Below are 24,335 nucleotides of genomic sequence, written 5' to 3' on the forward strand. Positions count from 1 at the left end.
CCTAGATAATTGGCGGTTATAGTCGATGGTGACCCATGTAATTCGGTATATGGGTTCTTTTTGTATGGAAAATGATGTCATATGTACAAAGATAGCAACAAGGGTAAACAAAAAAAAAAAAATTTATTATAATGGAGTGAAAATTTTAATTTGCATGAAAATGGGCATACTGCTGTAAGACCTAGTAAGGCATGCGTACCCCTAGGTAATTACCTATAAATTCTAGGTTAGACCTAGGTAATAAGGGGATGTCGAGTTAACAATTCGCAGGTAAAAAATTTGAAGGGGTTAAGGGCTAGAGTGAGCAGGATTGTCTCACTTAGCAGGTTTTGGTAGGGTTTAGTCAAAGAACCCCAAGTCAACTTTAAGGGGGGAATTGTTAGGTAAAATTGACTCGGGGTTTGAGTCAAGGTTGACCTAGTTAAATAGTAGTGGTTTTAGGCACATGGCATAGTGTACCCATGGTATTATGGTCTGTGGTATTGCATTTAATGGAGCCTATAAAAGGATGGGAATACTTCATTGTAATGTAGGCCTGGAGGTGAGTGGTGAAGACTCACTTGACCAGATTGGCCAGGGTTTTGGCCAATGCTAATGAGAACTCATTGGGTTGGGCTTTTCCCCAGATTTGGGGTTTTCCAATAAATATTATGTGTATAATATTTATGTGTATTGTTGTTGGTTATTTTATTATTCCTCTCTATAAATCTCTGTAAATCTCAATAACAATTTATCTCTCTGCCGTAAATTTCTTAACAAAGATGACAATCCCAGAGATTTTGAGCTTAGTAATATATAATTTCCATTATAGAATTAAGGGATTTGGAATATTTAGCTCAGTTGAATAGTTCCAATGAATGAATGAAGGAGAGGAAAGATAAGCATTTGTAATATCTTTAATCAAAAAATTTCATGATTATGCATAAATGTAATCAGAGGAGGAGTTAATAAATGTGGACCAGTCATGCCTGAGAGCAATTCTCGGCCTATCTCTGGGATGGATCCTGAGCCAATGTCCCATCTGAGATTCCCAAACAACCAATGCTTAGTGTGAAGGAGACTGCGCCATGATAATCAGATATATGGAGGGTCTGAAGCACTGACACATAGCCAACCGATGAGATCCTTGTTTTGGAGATATTTAGCCATTATGATTTGATTCTAGAGGCCATCACCACTAACCGCTTGTCATTTTTTTTAGAAGCAATGGTAAGTTGAAAAAGGCGGTGTTTTTAATGCCCCAACCGCCATGATTCACAGGTGGGTTAAGCATCTCGAAACCGACAAGATGAAATTAAAGAAACTTGAAATGAGATGTTGTACTCTTTCCATGATTAGTGAATATAAATATATACTTGTTTAATAGTGGATCTACTAATCACATAGCATTACAACTCTCCACTTATAAACCTTACTACTTGGCTTAAATTGACTCACACTGAATATAATACTAACAATGTTAGACATTTTGCTAATTAGAATAACTATATTTATATAAATGCATTTTAATTGTGACTTAATATTAATTAAAATAATTCTATTTATAAAAGATCTTTTGGCGGTGATCAGGTGTGCTGTTAAGTTACTCCGTGATGTGAAAGTCACCAATTTGTGGGAAAAAAATGCAGTGTGTGATCCTGTGGTGATTTTGATGGCTTATATGCCCCTAGGTCATGGTTTCTCAAGCCAAATGTCAAGCATGTTGTAATATCTAACTTGACAAACAAAACAAAAAATTATATTTACATAAATATATTTTATTAGAAATTTCTCAAACATTAAGAGGATAAAATTTATGCTAATTCTTAACAATATTATTTATAAATTTCATATTTTTAAATATGAAAATATATTCTTCATTATAAAATAGGTTACCAATATGAATTATCATTAATTGATTTTTCTTTCATGTAAAATCCATATGGTGAGTATTCTTCTAAATAAATTGTTTGTAATATAACAAAATCAATTGAATCTAGTTATATTTAGTAACCTAAATGAAATAATTCTTATCATTAAAAAATTTAGAATGGTACTAATTCTTTTATCAATTATAATATGAATTAATATCACTATCACTTAGTTGGTATATCTCTATATTAGCCTTCAAATTGGAATTATACTCTCTTACTGTGAAACATCTTGTTATTTCCTCCAACCTAGGTTCTACTTGTTCGCTCACATGACTTCTAGCAAATTCTGGGAGCTTAATATTTTGAAGCTCCCTAGTAATGTCCTTAGTTGGAGATCCTCTATTAAAGTCGGTTGATCCTTCAGGATTTCTCACCCCAGATGGAAGGTGCTCTAGGTCCAACTAAGTTGTTTGGTATTAATTACCTCTATGAAGCACAATATGACAACTATCACCGGTGATGTAAATGGGGTTCTTGGAGGAGGTGGTCCTTGTGATGACTCTCCTGTACCTCGATTCCCTCACATCCCCACCTTTATAAACTATTAAACTATCTTCATGACACACAAGTATTATTTGTGCAAGTTAGGACTTGGTTAGTGATTAGTCGGCTCACACACATATCTAAAATGATAGGTGTAAATTTCCCTTTTACTATGCTTGTAAACGAGTGATATTGATTTTGAGTAGATCCTCATGGATCTACTAAATCCAATTCCCTTGCTAACTAATCAATTTTTATGATATGTTGTTAGTCACCATCACACATCTTTCTAGGATCAAGTGTCTCCCCTCCAACAACCTTATTTGATTAAATATACCATTAACCTTAGTTTAGCCATTAGAATTCAATTTATTATTATGTGATTACTAGATAAATTTAATTTTATCCATTGATATTCTACTATATAATTCGTCAAAATAGATCTAATGAAACTATATTCGAAAATCCAAAATATACACTATCATGGTTTTATTTCTCTTTAAATTTATGGATATGTATATTATTATTAATTGTGTCTAACAAACATGGGCTAAACATTCATGTAATAAAGTTAATAAAGACAAAATAATACCAAGGTCATAGGACCTGTATTTCGAGTTTAATGTTGGGTAAAACATCCTAGTAGGCATCACTTGTTATGTATTATGGCTAAGGGAAAATTAGCAAAGTCTTCGAAAAGGAAAAAAGGCATTATTGGTATTTTATTTATGAAAATAAAGGAAAATGGGACAAAAGGAAGGTGAAAGGTCACAAGTTTCATGTAAGGAGGAGATTGAAGGAAAATGAAGGAAATTGAAGAAATTAGAGAAATCAATAATAAAACTACATCAGAGCATCGATTAAGGGTCTTTTGTTAGTTTTATTTTGGAATTAGTCTCAAAGAGGAGCAAGGCACCAAGAAGAGAAGGGAAGCAAGCAAGAAAATGAAGGAAAAGGAAAGTAAAGGAAGGACAAGGAAAGCAAGAATCAAGCAAGGAAACATTGCATCAAGTAGCTTCAACGAGAATACTTGCAGGTTACAGATTGCATGTATGATTTCCTAGCTGGTTTTCGCATGCATGGTATGTGCATGTGTGTATTTGGTTCCTTTGTTGTCATTGGAATGGTTTTTTCTAGGTTTCAACAATGGTTTTAACATTACCTTGCCATTTCCGAACAGCCATGGTGTGAGGGGACTTTTTCTTGGTTAAGATTTCAATTGCCGAAAGGTTTTGGATCTAGGTGGGGTGGTCTCAAGAAACGCCCAAGGGTTGGGTGTGGATATGGTTTTCTCTGGGATGCCCTCAATAGGTGGGTTGAGATAGAAAAATTCCTCAAGGGATGGTGAATGAATTCTGAGTCATCCAAGCTCAGTTTGGTTTTAATGATCTCGGGACCAGTTTAGGTGAGATCATGGTATGGTGAGGGTGGGGGTGGTTTAAGCTATGGATTCCCTTTTTTTTCTATGAATTGGTTTATCCAATGACATCTCATATTGATTCTTGGAATATGGCAAGGGGGTGATTGGTTGAGAGAAATATTTGGTTCAACCAAATCTATAGGCGGGCGGTACATGGAAGTCCTTGACTTGGTTGACTTTTATATATGGTTAATAAGGTATAAGTTTCTCTTTTCTTTGATGAGTAATTATACTTGTTATTATGTGGCTTTAATGGTATTCTGTCTTTATTATCTACTTGACACTATGGTTGTTATAATCATAGTTATATGACAAATCTAAGTATGGCCATTATCACATTTTAATTATGGAAGTCTTATTAATGAATGGATGAACTAATTGGTGTTATGGAAACTATTGTGAGAAGCCATTGGTCCTTCTAGTTGAACCTCAGATAAGTTTCATATCCCTATGTTTAGATATGAATTCATGACTTGTAGGTTGCATGTTCACCATGTGTTTGACGGAATGTTTGTCTTGGTTGGGAGGGGTAAATTCAAGTCTTTGTTGAATTTTTTGGTTTAGAAGCTTCGTTTCTATGTTATTCACCATTTTTAGAAGTTTCCTTGACTTCTTGGTAGAGGCTTGAGTCTTAGCCCTGAAAAAATGGCTCAACATTCGAGGTCGTTGTCACAGACTAACTGGAAAATTCCATAGTCACTAGGAAGCAGGCCTATGGTAGCAACTAGAGGCTTACAATCCCTTAGAGGCCTTTCCAAGGGAGCGACTGAGAGCCTAGGTCAATGAAAAAGAGAGTTAGCTCAAGGGTTGGGTAGCTTTGGGAGGTCATGTAACACGTGAGGGAAGTCAATAAGGTCTATGTTTTCGAATCGATTTTCTTAAGGTCATATAGGAGTTTGAGTCTTATCATAATGACCCTCAGCTCATGCTTACCCCAGGAAAGCCAGTGAAAGTGGGTAAATGTGGGAGGAGGTAGTTACAGGGTGGTATCGGAGTGGGTTGTGCTTTCTTTGGGTAAAATCTGTTGTTGTCAAGGTTATGGTTTTCATGCATGGGCTCATGGTAAACAGTTAGTATGGAAATGCATGATGTTGGTATGGTACTGCAATAAGATATGGGAAATAATATTTAAGTAGCATGGCTTGATTAGGTTAATAGAATTACATGGACAATGGGCAAATAGTAGGCATAAATTGGATCTCCATTTCATCCCTTCATGCAAAGCACATTCTCGAGGGCATTTATCATCTGCATGGGACTAAGTAGTGGGTGCTCGATCAAAACATTATTTCGGAGAAATGCAAAATATATAAGTTGAACTCTTAGTAGGTTGCATGCAACCCAACTAGCTAAGTGGACTAGTTAACATAGAATGACGTGATCACATTTGGTCTCTTACATTAAAAGGATATCCAAATTTTCTTTAGTAGTCTTGCTTTCTAGAATGTGATGCTTAATTTTTCCATTAGGTCCCTTATAATCCATGTGAGAAACTTAATCATTGAGATTTTAGAGGAGGAAAGAGAGTTTTTGATGCAGAAGCATCCAACACCCTTAGTCAAAGGGAGGAATCTAAAGTGGAGGAAGAGAAAGACGTGGACCGGGGGAGAAAAACAGGGAAAAATCTATTTTAAAACAAATTTAAAGATGGAAAAAGATGGATAAAAGTATCGAGGAGAATTATCACTATATATTCTGCCATATGCATGCATGTAACGAGAGCTTTGGGTTTTTTGTTAGAGGATAGGATTAGATCCTTCACAGTGATCCGATCCAATGTTCTTATATATATGTGTTGAACCTACGTGTTCAAAGTAGAGAGGCAAGAGTGATATAGATATAACGTAGTCGAGAGAGACTCTGTTCTAAGGCTGAAATGCCCTAGCTGTAATCGTTTTGTGTTAATTTAATATATGTGTGTTTCAGTGTTGAACTTCGTGCCTGTCTACATTTCATATATATATATATGTGTGTGTTAATGGCTTGGAAGCTAGTGTTATAAGTGTGTTCATATGTTGGAGGTTGATCAACCATCGATCGTAAGAAGGATCGATGGTGACCCAAAGATATTTATGAAATTTATGCGTGCTTGGCAGACAGTGGTGGAACTGTGTTTTAACGTAGAATTCCCTCAAATTGCGAATAGGATCAAGTCTGTGGGAACGGATTTATCACATCGATAGAAATCGTTTCTAAAGGGTCGAGCCTTAGACTTCAAGGAGTGATGATGGGCGATCATCGATATATCGCATCGGTGAAGAAGCATTGAAATGATGATGCGATAGTGGATTACGATTGAACAAAAACCATCGAATCAGATCTAGGATCGATGGTTGCGATCAACTCACTAATCGCAAATCGGATGGTCATAGATCAGCGAATAGTGATGGCCGGTATGTCGATGAGCGATATGGCGATATCATCGATATGCGTCAGTCAGCGATTGGAGCTCTTTTGGATCATACGTGTTGGCATCGGAATAGCGTTACGGCAAGTGGAAGACGGACCCGACAGAGAGATAGATGTGGACTTATAATATTTGAAGTCTGGCCCATGGGTTCGTAGCCGGGGTTTTCCTGGTCTTTCCCATGTATTTCTTGTGTTCTGATAATTGTAAGGCCGCAGGGTTTTTAAGGCCTAAAAGTATATGTAACGCTCCCGATAGTGTAAAGCCTCCGATATAGCTGTGGTCCATGAATTTTAAAGGCTTGTAGCCTTAAGGAACTTCTGATAGGCTTAGTGGGCCATAACTCACAAGCCTTAGGATTGATTTATTAAGGAAAAGGGATTTCGATTAACCCCAAAAATCTCATTCCCATCAAGTGGTATCAGAGCAGAAGAAGATTCTGCGTGTAAGAGAAGCGAAAGGATTCTAGAGAGAAAGAAGAAGGAGCAGGAGGTACAATTGATAGAGCTGGATATTTATGGTCTTACTATCGCACAGAGAACGACAATAGAAGGTGAGAAGATTTGTAGCAACCTAAGAGCAAGGAGTGCTCACGAGAAGCTAAGAACAACTTCCAACTACGGTTGGGTAGAAGTTGTTGAGGTAGCTCGACAGTTGCGATTGTGGGTAGAGTTATCTTAGAGATAACAATTCCAGCAAAAGAAGTGTTGGGTAGAATTGTTAGTCAGCAAGAGGTTTGAGGAGAGAACCATAGAGCTTGCCAAAATACCAAGTCTAGAGGAGAGCTTGGTGAGGTAAGTGGCAGCAGGGAGGACTTGTTGTTGCAGAGGCTTGGTTGCAGCTCACAGAAGACCATGAAGGCAGTTCCACTGAGGAAGTGAAGTATCAGTGGGTAGAATTGCTAAGGACAAGGAGAAGCATATGACTAGGTGGTAATAAATTTTTGTGCCTCGGGAGTCTGATGCAAGAGCATCCACCACCCTTAGTCAAAGGGAGGAATCCAAAGAGGAGCGAAGAGAAACATGTAGACCAGGGGAGAAAAACAGGGAAAAATCTGTTTTAAAACAGATTTAAAGATGGAAAAATATGGATAAAATCTTGAGGAGACTTATCAATATATATTCTGCCATATGCATGTAGGTAATGAGAGCTTTTGGGATTTTTTTTAGAGGATATGATCGGATCCTTCATAGTGATCTGATCCAATGTTCTTATATATATGTGTTGAACCTACGTGTTCAAAGTAGAGAGGAGACAGTGATATAGATATAATGTAGTCAAGAGAGACTCTGTTCTAAGGCTAAAATGCCTTAGTTGTAATCGTGTTGTGTTAATATAATTTATGTGTGTTTCAATGTTGAACTATGCGCCTGTCTGTGTTTCATATGTATATGTGTGCTAATGGCTTGGAAGCCAGCGTTATAAGTGTGTTCATATGTTGCAAAGGAGCTCATGAAGAAATAAGAGAAGAAGATGAATGCTAATAGTCATAGCAGAGGTTCAAAGAGAAGCCATAGTAGAGGATATAAGAAAGAGGATGCCAAAGAAAATGGGGAGAGGATGATGTTGGTCACTTTAATTGTTTATTAATAAAACAGTCGAGTGCCACATAAATTATCAACCCGGGAAAGTCTGATTATTCCAAAGGTGACTACCTACTGTATGTACTCAATCTTAATAGTATTAAAAGTTGTAGTATAAAAAGTTCACTCCCTATTAAACCCCTACTCTGTGTTACAGCAGTTACAGCTTGTTGCAGGAATGGAATAAGAACAGATAATTAATTAAAGAAAACAAATCTGCAAAAGGGAGTGATGGCTATCCTGTAACAAAGGATCAGGACCCTATCCTCAGAGTAAGGACTTTCAGCACTTGCCTCTGTTATCCAGTTCACCAATACACTCTGTAAATCCTAATCACCGGTGAGGCACTCATATACAGCATCAATTAGTTAAAAGGAAATCATAGTCTCAGCAAAATATCATTAGAAGCAGTACTCTTGAATAAGATATAAACAGAAATCACACACACAACACACAACAGAAAGAAGATGGGTGAATCTTGTGATGAAGGTGGGCCCCTTCGTTTTGACAAGATTCCCCAGGACACAGAAACTAAGATGAAATACTCAGAACAGAACTTTATTCATCTGTAAATATACCATATTACAAGAAAGATTCAGTCTCATCCCTTCACTACAATTCCTGTGTTACGGCTTGTTCATCCTCTCTCCATACATCCCTCTCTAATGTAGATGTCTCCTCTTTATAGAGGAGACATCTATTACAAAAGATTTTCATTATACATTCTAGTTCAACCCTTTGTACCAAAAATAGGGAAATTAGTTCTCGTTAACAGAATGTTGTTATAGTCATGTGGATCATGATCATTACGACCAATGTAGTAATCGGTCAGACTCCTTTGCTATTGCAAATTTGTTACGCAATTCTCAGCTGTCTCCTCGAAGTTCGCATGCTGTTCTTGTTATTTCAGCTTCGAGGTTCGTGCTGTTCTTTCTGTTTCAACTTTGTAGTTTGTGTTGTTTCCGCTGTTTCAGCAACTGCAAAATGTGGTCCTGCCAGTTAGGCAATTTCAACAATTGTTCAGCAACTTAGTCAACTTCAAGGATCAATTATAAAGATAGCATGATTACATGTTGAATAATTAAACATATAGCAATGAGGAGAGTTACTATATACCTTTTGGAATGATTAAGTCAAAATACTAGCAAAGGCTTTCAAGTAAGGGTTGAAGAGGGTAATATAATGACAAAATATAAGGTCAAAAATAGACAATATGGGATCCTAATAGATGAGTCAAGAAGAAATTGACAAAGAGGTTGCTGGATTAAAAGAACAACTCAATGCATTAAGGAGAATGCTTGAGGAAAGCCAGACACTAGGTTGGGTCTTGAGGAAGAAGCCAGTGGAATGGCATGAGATGCAGAGAAGGCTACAGCAAAAGCAAGTAAGGTGGCTGAAGGGAAAACTCAAGGAAGTTGAGTTAGAAATGGAAGAATCCATTTGTGAACCAAAACAAGGAGAAATTCTAGGAGAAAGTAAAGATGAAGACTTGAAGACTAAAACTTCAAGTGAGACCAAAAGGTCTGATGATTTTAAATCTAACAATCTGTGCATGTTTGTAGGTGAAGGAAAATTGTTAGCCTCTCTCATAAAACAATAATAAATCCAAAAATAAATAAATAAATTAAATATTCCAAGTTAGGAATTTGTGCCTAACTCTTGGGTTGTTCCTCTAAGATAGGAGTTAGTTTAGATAACTCCTATAGTGGTGTGTGTCTGGTGAGAAATTATGTCAACCAAAGGAGAAATTATCTCAACCAAAAGTGTTTAAGATAGCACGCACTATCTTGAGAACACTACCTCTCATCTATTTATTTGTAACACTATATTCAATTATTAAAAAAAAATGAATGAAAATGTGAGAGAGAATACCTGAGGCTGAAGCCTTTTCCGCCAATATTTTTGTCTGGTTTTTATGTGTGCTTTATCTATTTGTCTGAGTTAATTTCATTTTCAATAACAATTGGCTGATATTGTCATGAAGAAGGAGGAAGACCAACAAAATCTAAATTCTATTTTGGAAAAAGATGAGATAGATAGATCTCATATACAACTGGAGAAAGATATCAAGCAACCAAGTGAAGGGCTCGAAGAGATTGAAGAGGAGACAATCGTGAAATTTCTAAATCATCTGAAGGATTTAGAATAGCAAGGGACTGAAGGCAAACTTGAGGAAGAGACTATGTTAGCTGAAAGCATAGTAAAAGATCATCAGTTCAACATGATGATAGGCATAGTGGAAATAGCCATGAAAGTTGTTGAGACAGTCGGTGAAGAAGAAGAACATCTACTAAAAAATGTTAAGGAAGAGGAAGTCTATGGGAAAGACATAGCGAAGGGAAAAAGAACACTAAGAAAGGAGTGTTTTACAGAAGATGGACAGTCTTTTGAAGATGTCGAAAGTCCGGAGGAGTACTCTAGGAGAATAGAGTGTGATGAAGAAGACCACTTGAATGAGGGAAGTAGTGATTTGCTACAGCAAAAAGACCTTGAGAGTACAAGGGTCGAAGGAAGACAATATTTTAATATTGTAACACAGCATGTAAAGGATGAAGCTGGAAGAAGAGAGAATTGTGATGAAGTGCTTGCTAAGTGTGAAGAGGAGATTAAACTGCTGGAGAAATTGATGAGAGAACCTGACGGTATAATAGAAGCTATAGTTACAGTTTCTGAAGAAGAAGATGTGTCTCAAGTAGCCATGGAGACAGGAAGATGTAATAATTTGTTTGCACATTCATTAAAAAGCATGAATGAGTATGAGTATGTGATCAGAGAGATAGGTGTGGACTTATAATATTTGAAGTTTGGCCCATGGGTTCATAGCGAAGTTTTTATGGTCTTTCCCATGTATTTCCTATGTTTCGATAATTGTATTGCCGCGGGGTTTTTAAGGCCTAAAAGTATATGTAACACTCCCGATAGTGTAAAGCCTCCGATATATGTGTGGTCCATGATTTTTAAAGGCTTGTAGCCTCACAGCGCTTCCGATAGGCTTAGTGGGCCATAACCCACAGGACTCAGGATTAATTTGTTAATGAAAAGGGATTTTGATTAACCCCCAAAATCTCATTCCCATCAAGTGGTATCAAAGCAGAAGAATATTTTGCGTGCAAAGGAGGATTAAAGAAGGATTACAGAGAGAAAGCAGAGGAGAAGGAGGTACAATTGATAGAGCTGGAGAGTTATGGTCTTACTATCCCACAGAGAATGACAACAGAAAGTGAGAATATTTGTAGCAGCCTAAGAGAAAGGAGTGCTCAAGAGAAGCTGAGAACAACTTCCAACTGCGGTTGGGTAGAAGTTGTTGAGGCAGCTCCATAGTTGCGATTGTGGGTAGAGTTATCTTAGAGATAACAATTCCAGCAAAAGAAGTGTTGGGTAGAATTGTTAGTCAAAAAGAGGTTTGAGGAGAGAACCATAGAGCTTGCCAAAATACCAAGTCCAGAGGATAGCCTGGTGAGGTAAGTGGCAACAAGGAGGACTTACTGTTGTAAAGGGTTGGTTGCAGCTCATAGAAGATCATAAAAGCAGTTCCACTGAAGAAGTGAAGTGGGTAGAATTGCTAAGAACAAGGAGAATCATATGACAAGGAGGTCATAGATTTTTGTGCCTCGAGAGTCTGGTGCAGGAGCATCCAACACCCTTAGTTAAAGGGAGGAATCCGAAGCAGAGCAAAGAGGAGGACGTGGACCAGGAAGCAAAACAGGGACTTTTCTGTTTTAGAACAGAGAAAAAAATGGAGTAGATAAAGTCTCAAGAAGACTTTATAAAATGTAATCTGCCATGTGTTATATGCAAGTATGCATAGAGAGCTTTCGAGCTTTTGGCTAGAGGATTGATCAAATCCTTCTGTGATCCAATCCAACAATGCTTCCATATATATATGTGTGTGTGTGTGTGTGTGTGTGTGTCACGAACCTGCATGTTCAGAAAAAGGAGAGATAGAGTAATATAGAATAGAAATTGTGAATTCAGAGGTGTTGTGATGTAGCAATAGGCAAGCCTGTGCTAAGGCTGAAATGCCTTAGAATTGTTACTATATAATATATATGTGTTTTGTGTTTCCCGCGTGTCTCTGTAGGATGTTTCCTTTAAATCTGTTATGTGTATATGTGTGCTGAGGGTTTAATCCCAATTGTGAAAGATTGTTGATCGACCATCGACCACAGTAGGATTGATGACGATCCAATAGAATATTTTTATATTTGGAGTCGTTTATGAATGCAGGTGTGGCAGAGGAACTGGTTTAAAGCACATATTCCATCAAAACGGTGAGATTAAGTCCAAGCGGAGGCTAGAGAAATGATACACAGGATCTGCTAGATCTGTGAGATCAACGGTCCTGATCATTTCTCATCGGCGGAAGCCTTAGGGTGCTATCAAAACCTGACCATCATAGCGAGCGATCAGCGATATAGGGATGGATCTTGGATTGTCGGATCGGAAGCCCATATCGACAGCCCAGATGTGATCGGCGATGGCATATCGGAGAAGCTGAAGGACTTGGACAATGGAATAGTGAAAGGTTGATTCGTTAATAGTGACAAATCGACGATCAAAAGTCAGGTGTGATCGGCGATCGCACTTAACCGAGGTCAAGGGACGGTGGAATGCGACTGCCGATATGCGATGGGCCGATAATGCGACATTGCCGATATCGGGAAGAAGTGATCAAAGATCGGGTGTATCGAGGGTCTAAAGGAGTAGCGCTTAAGCTGGCGGACCAGACGATCTGTAGATTCAGGTACATATAATTTAAAGTCCAGCATATTAGTTAGGTGCGAGATTTACATGATGTTTCTGTATTCCGATAGTGGAATGGGAAAAGGGGGTCTATGGATTAAGTCGCATATGTATGCTTCCGATGGTAATAAAGCCCAATAATTATATGGGCTCTAATAATGTTAAATGGTCCATGATCATGAAGGCTTAAAGCCTTGCGAGCGCTTCCGATAGGTTATGTTGGGCATAACCCACAGGCCTCAGGATTGATTTTTTTTAGGAAAAGGGATTTTGATTAACCCCCAAAATCTCATTCCCATTAGGAGCATCTAGCACCCTTAGTCAAAGGGAGGAATCCAAAGCGGAGCGAAGAGAAAGATGTGGACAAGGGGAGCAGAACAGGGGAAAATCTGTTTTAAAAAAGATTTAAAGATGGACAAAAATGGATAAAGGTCTTGAGGAGTATTATCAATATACATTCTGTGATATGCATGCATGTAATGAGAGCTTTGGGGCTTTTTGTTAGAGGATATGATCGGATCCTTCACTATGATCTGATCCAATGTTCTTATATATATGTGTTGAACTTGCGTGTTCAAAGTAGAGAGGAGAGAGTGATATAGATATAATGTAGTCGAGAGAGACTCTATTCTAAGGCTGAAATGCCTTAACTGTAAGTGTGTTGTGTTAATATAATATATGTGTTTTTCAGTGTTGCACTGTGCGCCTGTCTCTGTTTCATATATATATGTGTGTTAATGGCCTGGAAGCCAACGTTATAAGTGTGTTCATATGTTGCAGGTTAATCGACCATCGATCACGAGAAGGAAAGATGGCGACCTAGAGATATTTATGAAATTTATCCGTGCTTGGCAGACAGTGGTAGAATTGTGTTTTAACATAGAATTCCTTCAAATGGCGGATAGGATCATGTCTGTGGGAACAGAGTTATCGCATCAGCAGAAATCATTTCTAAAGGGCTGGGCCTCAGACTTCAAGGAGTGTCGATGGGCGATCACCGATATATCGCATCGGTGAAGAAGCATTGAAACGATAATGCGATAGTGGATTGGGATTGAATGACAATTGTCGGATCAGATCTAGGATCGACGGTTGTGATCAAATTTCCAATCGCAAATAGGAAGGTCATAGAGTAGGGAAGAGTGATGGCCGATATGTCGATGAGCGCTATGGCAATATCGCCGATATGCATCGGTCAACGATCGGAGCTTTGTTGGATCGGAGGTGTTGGCATCGGAACAATGCTGCGGCAAGTAGAAGACAGACCCGATAGAGAGATAGGTGCAGAGTTATGATATTTGAAGTCTAGCCCATGGGTTCATAGCGGGGTTTTCGTGGTCCTTCCCATGTATTTCCTGTGTTCCGATAATTGTATGGCCACGGGGTTTTTAAGGCCTAAAAGTATATGTAACGCTCTCGATAGTGTAAAGCCTCTGATATATGTGTGGTCCATGATTTCTAAAGGCTTCTAGCCTCAAAGCGCTTTCGATAGGCTTAGTGGGCCATAACCCACAGGCCTTAGGATTAATTTATTAAGGAAAATGGATTTTGATTAACCCCCAAAATCTCATTCCCATCAATGTTCATGGGAGAAACCCTCCCCGAATTGACCATAAATTCACCGAGATATTGAATTAGTTGGCTATTGGTTTTGCAACATTTCTTTTTCGGCTCTTTGGCTTGGAAGGAATGTTATAACCCTGCTAACATCCAACTTGTAAGACCCATTAAGATCCAATTTTGCCCCATTAAAATCAAACTTGTAAATCTTTGAAAGAAATCCCGTCTAGATCATTTATTCATTAGGGGTTGGTGCAATCCATGTGGGCCTAAAAACAAAACCACCTCATCTTTTATGAAAAAGACAAACAAATAAGCTCCATGAGATTTCTCACATGTGGACTCGCATAAAACTATGAAAATAAAAATAAATAAATAAAAGAAAAAGATTGATGAAAAAATTATGTAAAAAGTTATTTAATAAAACTAATAACATTAATTAAGCAATATTAAAAATTAATATGTCTTTCACAAAAATTAAAATTCTAAATTAATATAATTATTATTTTATAAGCCTAATAAAATTACAAGCATATGAAAAGTAATACACTTGAAAAATTAAAAAAAATATATAATCTTTAATGTTATTATGTTAAAAGCAAATAACAACATGAAAGGAACCCGAACAAGAACAGAAAAAAGGAACTATGAGTACCGATATGAAAATTAAAATACATTGGTTAGGTGAAATTGAATTAGAGTGAATGTAAGGGTAATCATGTTAAATATATTTTTTAATTACAATATGAATTTCAATAATTATAGTTTAATTTTTTATTATATATTTATAGAATCAAATTATTTTTTAATAATATTATTTATATCATATATATTTTATAAGTGTAAATATAGAAATATTAATAATTATATTTAAAGATGAAGTTTGGAAATATCATGATTATTATTTTTATTTTTATTTTAATGTAATATAATATTGGTATTATGAATATTTTTTTATTAAATTGTTTATAATGTAGTAATTTTAATATAAATTATTTATTATTTTTATTACTTTTTACTTTTACTTATTATTTTATAATCTAATACTATAATAGAGCAACATCTTATTTATTTTTCTCGAGTATAAATAATTTTCATTCTAGACATTAAATCACTTATATAGAGGAGAATATTTAAAAAATAAAATAAAATTTAAAGTTTTATTAATTATAATATGAATCAATATAAAAAATATTTTTTTGGCTCTACTATATAAATTCTAGGATTTCTTTTGCATATCCATATATTCTTCAATCGCAGGAGGGGGATCTACCCCCTTTGGGAGTTTGTAATGAGTATAGATACATAGGTATTCCCAATGAATCTCCTCGCATAAGGCATCCCTTTCACAGAAAGACTGGATAAGGAGGGGCTTATCCATATATTCTTCACTCTACAAAAGGGGGATCTACCCCCTTCGAGTGTTCATAATGAGTATATATACATATGTATTCCCAATGAATCTCCTAGTGTATAACTTCCCATTCATATAACAATTGGACAAAGAGGGGCTTATTGTTTCGTAACAAACTCTTCGTTGGGTGCATTATGACAACCTAAGAATCTAGGGTGCTCTGTGTGAAAGGAAATTCAAGATCCAAAATATGAGGCTAAATATAATAAGATTAGATAATATATCCAATGTATGTAGGATCATGCTATGATGTGAAAATTTATTATGGACCTCTAAAAAGGGTTTGATTTGGTGGACCTAAAATAAATGCAACACCTAGTGTCAAATAAAATTGGAGTTAGGGGCCAAGTTTTTTTATAGATATTTAGTTTAGATAGGAAGATAGATTGAAGGATTTTGATGGGCGCCATATTTTTTCAAATGCGATTCTAGAAAGAGAATTATAATCCACAAAAGGACAATTTCCTTGTTTCCTTAATGTGGGTCTATCTCTTTTATCCTCCCAAGCAATATTGGGAGGAGGAGAGCCTTGAAGGAATAAAAAATGCCATTGAAACACTTTTCATAGTATTGGTACACTTCATATGCATGGAATTATGTATACATGAATATCTGCTACTCTCTTCCACGCATACATATTTATCATGATAATGTTTGGAAGAAATCTCTAGATTATGAAAAAGTCCCCTTTAGATACAAACATTGTCATGAATATGAACATCTTATTTAGGATTTTTCAATGACTACCAAGGAATATTTTGAAAAAATGCATTCCCAACAAGAGATATTTGATTCGTGGAAACCCCCAATAAAGTAGAAATTTGAGTCCCTAGGGTACATCAAATCCTAAGCAGATCCCTATATCAGAAATACTCTCTGAAGGAGTCCCAAGAGTAATTCAATATTCAATCAAACCTACAATCAACAAAAGGTAAATCCCATAGCCCCTTAGATGACATGCAAAAGTCTTTGAAAGAGAACTAGCAAAATTCATTACCATAGGAAATGATAAGGCCCCCATTGGAAGAAGGTAAAGTAGAAGACCTGCTAGAAGATATGGATCTAGACGACCCATGACTGATTTACCTTGTGGAATAATGACATGGAAAATATGTGAAGGATATGCTAGATGAGGAGGTTCGAAGAAAATAGTTAGGATCGATTTCCTCACACTTCGGTCTTCAGCTTAAATGATGGAATTCAAGGTGGTCTCTATTAAAGAAGCTAAAATTGAGGCTGCAAGAGCAACAAGTCACTAATCCAAGAAAACACTAAAAAATTAGTGAACGGGTGGAAAGTCATGCAAAACTCACATGCATTTTCCCCTTGAAATCAAAGTCTTTGATGTCGTTATCATTATCATTGTTGTTTTTTTGGTAGGAAGCTCATTACTTTCAAAAATCTCCTTCATTTTCGTCCTCCTTTAGAAATTCAAGCTATATGTAACTTTTTCTTATGAAAGAAAATATCCATTTATCAAACAAAATAAAGAAGAAGAATTAATGTAACTATATCAATTAAACACCCATACACAACAAAATCACTTTATGATACATTTGGCATTATTGAAATTGATAGAAATAATAAAAATAAATTAAACCATAATTAAACTTAAGAATTATAATTTTTCCCGTTTTAATTATATAATTAAATTAGTTTTATCATTTTTTAAATTATAAAATTTATATTCTCATGAATTTCATATATTGGTGATACTTTAGGAGCAATAAATGGGAGTGATTTTTTTATTTTATTTTTAAATAGATATTTAATTTTTGTTTTTATGTATTGAGCATCCATCTCTATAACTATGTATAAAAAAAGTGAAGATGTATATATTTCTAAAAATAATTGAAGCAAAATATTAGATATCAATTATATTTTTTTTGTGGACCTAAATAAGTTCAATTATATTAACAATATAGATTTATTTTATTTAGGATTTATTAAGTGTAGAGTGAGATAAAATTTCTTCAAATATAAATCTCATTTTGTGGAAATTTGAGAAATTTTTTTTATAATAAATTTGATTCAACTCAAATTTTGTTATATCCAAAAACTAAGCTAAACCTTTACTCTATATATAGGCCTCTAGCGTTAGACCCACATTAAAATATCCAACACCTCTCAACACACTATAACTTATATGTAATTTTTAGTTCAATATAAATAATTAACAAAAATATAAACAATCAACTTTTAAATTAGAATTTAAAATCTATTATATAATGAAATAAATTAATTTCTTTATCTAAAACATATCATAAAATTAAAATTAAAATAAATTAATATTAATTTAAATTTTTTCAAACATATCAAATTTTAAATTAATATTATCTAATTTATATAATCCTATAAATAATTGATTGATTCATTGCAAAGATTTAATTATTATTAATCTTTTTTCATAAAATTTCAAGCATATAACTTTTGAGCTACAATAAAAAAAATATTGACAGAGTCAGATCTAATCTAAAATTTCAATATTTATTGGCTTTCATTTTTAAAAAATATTTATAATTTATATTTTTAAAATATAAAATTATCATAATATTAACAAATATATTCTCAAATTTTCTTAACCATAATAATTATCACATAACTGCGCAATAGCTTTATTATATTATATGAAGGATTTAGATAGTGCCTGGTGAGAATAGCACAGCATCAGATTCTCTTGCTCAGAGAATCATGTGAGACGCTTTATTGACACAAACGTAAACATAGATATACGTATGACTAGACGTTGACATAACTAAAAGCTGTACTGCTCGTATTGGATGAAACAGTCAGTTAGCTGAACTCGAGCACCGATGGCGTTGTCGCAAATGTTTCTGATGCGGCCGCCAAGGTTTTTAAGGCAGGCGGTGCAATCAGACTGAGAGATTCCCTGATTGCAAATCCCACGCCCATAGGCGCTGGGTGAGCCTGATCGCGACGCTTTGTAGTCGTAACCGCTGAAGGCAGTGTTTTCCTCTAGATCTCTGAGCAGGGATCCGAGAGTACTAAAAAAAGGACTTCCTCTTTGGATCTTCTGCGTGTTACACGCAGACGATACGAATTTTGTCTTTGGCTTGCCTACAGCAGTGCCCACCATCAGGGCTACTACCATTACTGCCAATGCAAAGCCAAATGAGTACCTCATCTCGAATGATATATATATATATATAACCTCTACAATGGGAAATGAAATGCTGGGTGGAATGATATATGACCTCTAATGCAGCCTCCATTTATAGGCCTCGCGGTCGCGCGGATGGCTGTGTATGAGTAGGATTATGGATAATATCGGTCTGTCGATTATGGGCCGAAGGATAATATCTCTCTGTGGATTGTGAAATGCACGAAGGATTATGGATAACATCTGTCTGTGGATTATGGGCCGAAATGCACGAGTCATTCTAGACCGTTGCCCCCATCCTGAGTGCCAATGGAGTGGAGTGGAACGTACCAACGAATAAGCCCCCTCATCACCGTGTCATTAAAGATGGATAGAAATATTAAAGATGATGTGACACTTTATTGAATAAACCAATGGGTTGAGAGGCCTCCTACTTCACGCTTTCCAGAATTAGCGTGCTGCTTAAGATGAAAGAGATGGTATACAATTTTCATAATTACTATGGGGTTTATATAGTGAATCTATAAACCACATACAATTACAACTCCACTTGTAAACCACTTCTGCATAATTTTTGGGATAACGATGACCCATTACCGCATTACGTTCACCCATGCTTTTCTTGCTTTGTTATTGCTTTTCTTTCTGTTCACCCATTTCTGCATTCGCCATTCAGTCCGTGAGCCCGCATTATAGCGTTACCGCCCCGTTCAAACTATTCTCCCGCCCGCGTTATAGCGTTACCGCCTAATTCAAACGATTCTCCCGCCCGCGTTGTAGCGTTACCGCCCAATTCAAACGATTCTCCCGCCCGCATTATATCGTTATTCAAACAATTCTCCCGCATTGAAAAGAAGTACCAGGAGGACGGACATTAGACCAGCAGACGAAACCGGAGAAGAACATCTGCTATAGAGCTTGGTTACACAAATTAGCTTTTCACGATTATGTTGATGATGGATGGATGATTTTACTACAACATCTGTTGTAGTGCTACCGTTCGATACCGGGGAGCACACAGTTAGCCGCTGCTAGCCGATAGAGGGGGAAAAGAAATTGATCCCTACATCCTAAATTAATAAATCTATACCATGAAATATAAAATATTAAAAATAATATACTAAATAAGAAATAAAATTAATATAATTTTTTAAGCACAAAAAGAATTGGTCCATAAATTTGCTTAAAAAATTTATCATTGCAATAAAATTAACAAGAACACCAGAGGAAGATCTACGAATAACCATACCCTAGGGTTAAAGGAATATAAGATATTTTATTACTTTTATGAAAAGTGATAAAATATATTTTCAAAGCTTCATGTCATTAAAAATGTGCATTAAGTATCACTTTAACTATGATACTTAATCTATACCTTGAAGGAAAATTGTTGTTAGGAAAAAAAGTGCATAGCCAGAGGAGAGGAGTCTTGCTCAGAAATCGGCAAGGCAAGTGTTTTGAGGCAAGAAAATCACAACTACACAAAGGCTTAATTAAAACACATAACATACTTTTGATTATATTTCAAACCATAAGAAAATACATTGGTGTGTTAAATCGGAGGCTCCTCCTCCAAGTAAAACAAGAAAGATCTTACTGCGATTTACGCTTCACCAAGGATGCTGAGTAACACACATACTGTGATTTATGCTTCACCAAGGATGCATAGTAACACACAGTAAAACACATTGTTTTTCTCAGGCACCCACCAAAATTTGCTCCACGATTTTCCCTTTACCTCCCACTTTCAGCCCCCCTCTCTCTTAACTTTGCAAATGACTTACATTCATATTTATACAAAACATAAAACATTAATACACAACAAGAGCGATTTTCCATAACAAATGGTTTTCTGAACTTGCAGGTGTTGTGGAGTGTCGGGTAAATGTCAAAGCGTGGGAAATAGTCGCGGAGTGAATGTTTTCCCGTACATATTTACCAAAATTCATTAAATTCCTTTGTTGTGGAATGATCAATGATGTACTTCTTCTCAAACTTTAGTCCTTCCACCTGCAAACAAAATCGCAAACTGCAAAAATATTTCTGACAAGTATGGTTGCTGCCAAAGTGTTTAGCACGGTGGTTGGGATTAATATTTCTAACACTCCCCCTTAATCACAACTGCCTCCATTGAAAATTCCCAAACAATCTCTGAGATAAACAAAAATTTCATGCGTTAATGCCTTTGTGAAAATATCAACAAATTGTTCCTGTGACATGTAGTGCTGCAACACAATTTCATCATTGTTAATCAAATCTCTAATAAAATGATATAGCATTAATATGCTTGGACCTCTTGTGAAAGACAAAATTCTTTGACAATGAAATTGCGGAAGTGTTGTCACATAAAATAGTTGTCATTCCCTCTTGGTCGTCGTAAAGATCCCTCAACATCCTTCTCATCCAAACTACTTGACACGCTGTTGTTGTTGCGATGACATATTCAGCATCTTCTGTCGACAATGAAACTATCGGTTGCTTCTTCGAGGCCCATGAAATGGCTCTAGAACCAAAATGAAAAACATATCCTTGCGTGCTCTTTCTGTCATCGATACTTCCTACCCAATCATTATCAATGTAACCAACCAACCTGAAATCATCTGTTGCAACATACAAAATACCATACTATTTTGTCCCATTGACATACCTTAGAATCCTTTTCGTTGTTTGCCAACGTGTTTCCTTTGGTGTCTCCATGACCCTCGACATCAAACTCACTACATACATTATATCTAGCCTAGTGGCGGTCAAATACATCAAGCTTCCTATCATGCTTTTGTATAATGTTGAATTGACATTGCTGCTACAATTTTCTTTTCTCAACTTCAACCCATGATAGTTGGAGTTGGTGCAGGCTTGTTGTTCTCCATATTAAACCTCTCCAAAATGTCTACTACATACTTTGCTTGAGAAATAAAAATTCCATTTTCTAATTGCTTCACTTATATGCCCAAAAAATACCTTAATAACCCCAAGTCAGTCATTTCAAATTCACTCTTCATGACTTATTTGAAATTAGTGATGAGGAAATCATCACTGCCTATAAAAATCAAATCATCTACATATAAGACAACAATAAAAATCTTACCATAGTTGTCTTTGATGTAGAGAGTAGGCTCACTGTCACATTTGTCAAAACCATTGTCCAACAAGTAAGCATCTATCCTGCTATACCATGCACGCAGTGCTTGCTTCGACCCATAAAGAGCTTTCCTCAACTGATACACTTTGCCTTCTTGGACTTATACCTCATAACCAGGTGGTTGCGCAATATACACTTCCTCTTTCAGCACTCCATTCAAGAATGTTGATTTTATATCCATTTGATACACTTTCCATTTGCATGACAATCGCCACCTCTCTACGCACTATCTCCATCCTCGCGACTGGTGCAAACATCTTTGCATAAACTCTTCCATGGAGGTGCTTGTATCCTTTGACAGCTAGCCTTGCTTTATGCCTTTCAATATTACGTCGACATTGCTCTTGGTCTTATAGACCCACTTCACTGCAATGACATTTTTTACTTGTAGAAGGTTTACTAACTCCCATGCGTCATTCTTTTCTATTACTTATATTTCTTCCTCCATTGTCACAAAGCATTTTTCTTCTTTGACTGCTTCTTGAAAGTGGATTGGGTCATCTAGATGAAAAAACAAAGAAAATAAGGAATTTAGACCAACACTACTATCAACTTCTTCTTGCTCATAAATCTCATTTAAATTTTTGAATTTTGGTCTTCTTGTGCTTGTTGAAGACGGGCTTGACGTGTCACTTGGTGTTTCACTTTGTGGTGTGCCTGGAGAAGCACTTGCTTGATTGCGCGACATTGTCCTATTATTTGTTAATGATGTTGTTTGTTGCCTGCTTTGTTGCGCTTGAATAGGAGTAGAGGGAGTCACTGTTGAGGAATTAATTGTTGCTGTTAATTCCTCCTTGTCCTCATGTGGTATACATGCTTTGACATTGAATTTATTCTCTAAACTTCCATCCCATTCTTTCTCTTCATGAACTGCACACCTTTGTTGATTATGACATTCTTGGTTGATGGATTGTAGAGCTTGTATGCTTTGGATTCATCACTATATCCAAAAAATATGCATTTATCCCCCCTGTTGTCCAACTTCTTCCTCAACTCATCCAAGACATGTACATATGCCACACATCCAAAGACTCTCATGTGAGCGACACTATGCTTTCTTCCACTCCATGCCTCTTCAGGAACTACGTTCTGGATGCTTTTGGTTGGACTTCTATTCAAGATATATGCTGCACAAGTGACAACTTTAGCCCAATAATCATTTGGAAAATGCTTTGCCTTCAACATACTCCTTGCCATTTCCATAATGGTCCTATTCTTCCTTTCCACTACACCATTTTGCTAAGGTGTATACCTTGTTGTAAATTTCTTGTGAATTCCATGTTCCCTACAAAATCGAAAGAAATTATTTGAGATGTATTCGCCACGTCTTTCAGTCCTAAGGAATTTGATGTAGTTTCCACTTTGCTTCTCAACAAGAGCCTTGTATTGGTGAAAGTGCTCAGACACTTCACTTTTCCGTTTTAGGAGATATACCCATGTCTTCCTTGTGTAGACATCTATGAAGGTCAATAAATAGTGGTTGCCACCAATTGATGGTGTCTGCATTGGTCCACATAAATCTGAGTGGACAATCTCAAAAGGTGCCTTTGCCCTTACTCACTTTCCTGTTGGAAATGTCTCTCTATGTTGTTTTCCCGAGATACATCCTTCACATAGGCTCTCCGGATTTTCTATGAGTGGAAATCCCTTCAACATGCCTTTCCTATGCAACAAATTCAAAACTCCAAATCTCAAATGCCATAACCAATTTTCATATTTGACCTCTGCTTGGTAGTTCACTTGTGTAACAACTGCAACTTTTCTTTCATCCTCTTGTGAGTTCATTGATAATTGTACTTGTGCACCTTCTTTATCGAAATCTGATTTTATTTTGAGGGGAAACATTCTATTGTTTGTCATCTAAACCTTTGCAATCAGATGTCTGCTTGGAGGCTTATCCAGAATTGTGCACACAACATTTTTGAAAATTACATTGTAGCCCTTTTGCATGAGTTGTCCAATGCTTATGAGGTTATTCTTCAAACTAGGGACAGGGTAAACATCTGAGTTGTACTTATTCTCCCACTTCTTTGTAAGGATATTAACTCTTCCTTTTCCCATGACAGAAACTTTGTTATCAGTCCCTAATTTTACTTCAGATTTCACACTTTCATCTAGATTGGAAAACATTTCTATGTTCCCTCACATGTGGTTGCTACACCCTGAATGAAAATACCATATATCACTTTGTTTTTCTTGTGCTACATTACAAGCTAAAAATATTCTATCATGGTTCTGATTTTCCTTTGTGAAATTTTCACTTGGTTTGTTACTAATGTCATATTTCTTCTTTCTACATTCATTTGCGTAATGACCATACTTCTTACAGTAATGACATTAGACTTGAGATTTATCATACCTCTAACCTTGTGCTTGATTTTGGCTTGGGCCTTGACTTGGATTTTGAGTAATGCCCCTTCCACTTGAGCTTGAACGGATGCTTCTTCCAACTCTGTGTGGTATTCTTCCTCTTCCTCTAGCATATGATCTTCCTCTGCCTCGACCTTGACCAAATGAAACTTGTGTCTTGAAGACATGCTCAAATGAGG

General features: G+C 36.3%; 1 pseudogene; it reads right to left on the minus strand.

Moving 5' to 3' along the window:
- Positions 1-18,114: 18,114 nt before the first annotated feature.
- Positions 18,115-18,722, minus strand: LOC149176632 (antifungal protein ginkbilobin-like protein pseudogene; annotated as a pseudogene).
- Positions 18,723-24,335: the final 5,613 nt, after the last annotated feature.

This window comes from Pinus tabuliformis, chromosome 4_1, assembly GCF_031772625.1.
Source record: "Pinus tabuliformis cultivar Carrire ecotype Pingquan chromosome 4_1, CPIR1, whole genome shotgun sequence".
Lineage (NCBI taxonomy): Eukaryota > Viridiplantae > Streptophyta > Pinopsida > Pinales > Pinaceae > Pinus > Pinus tabuliformis.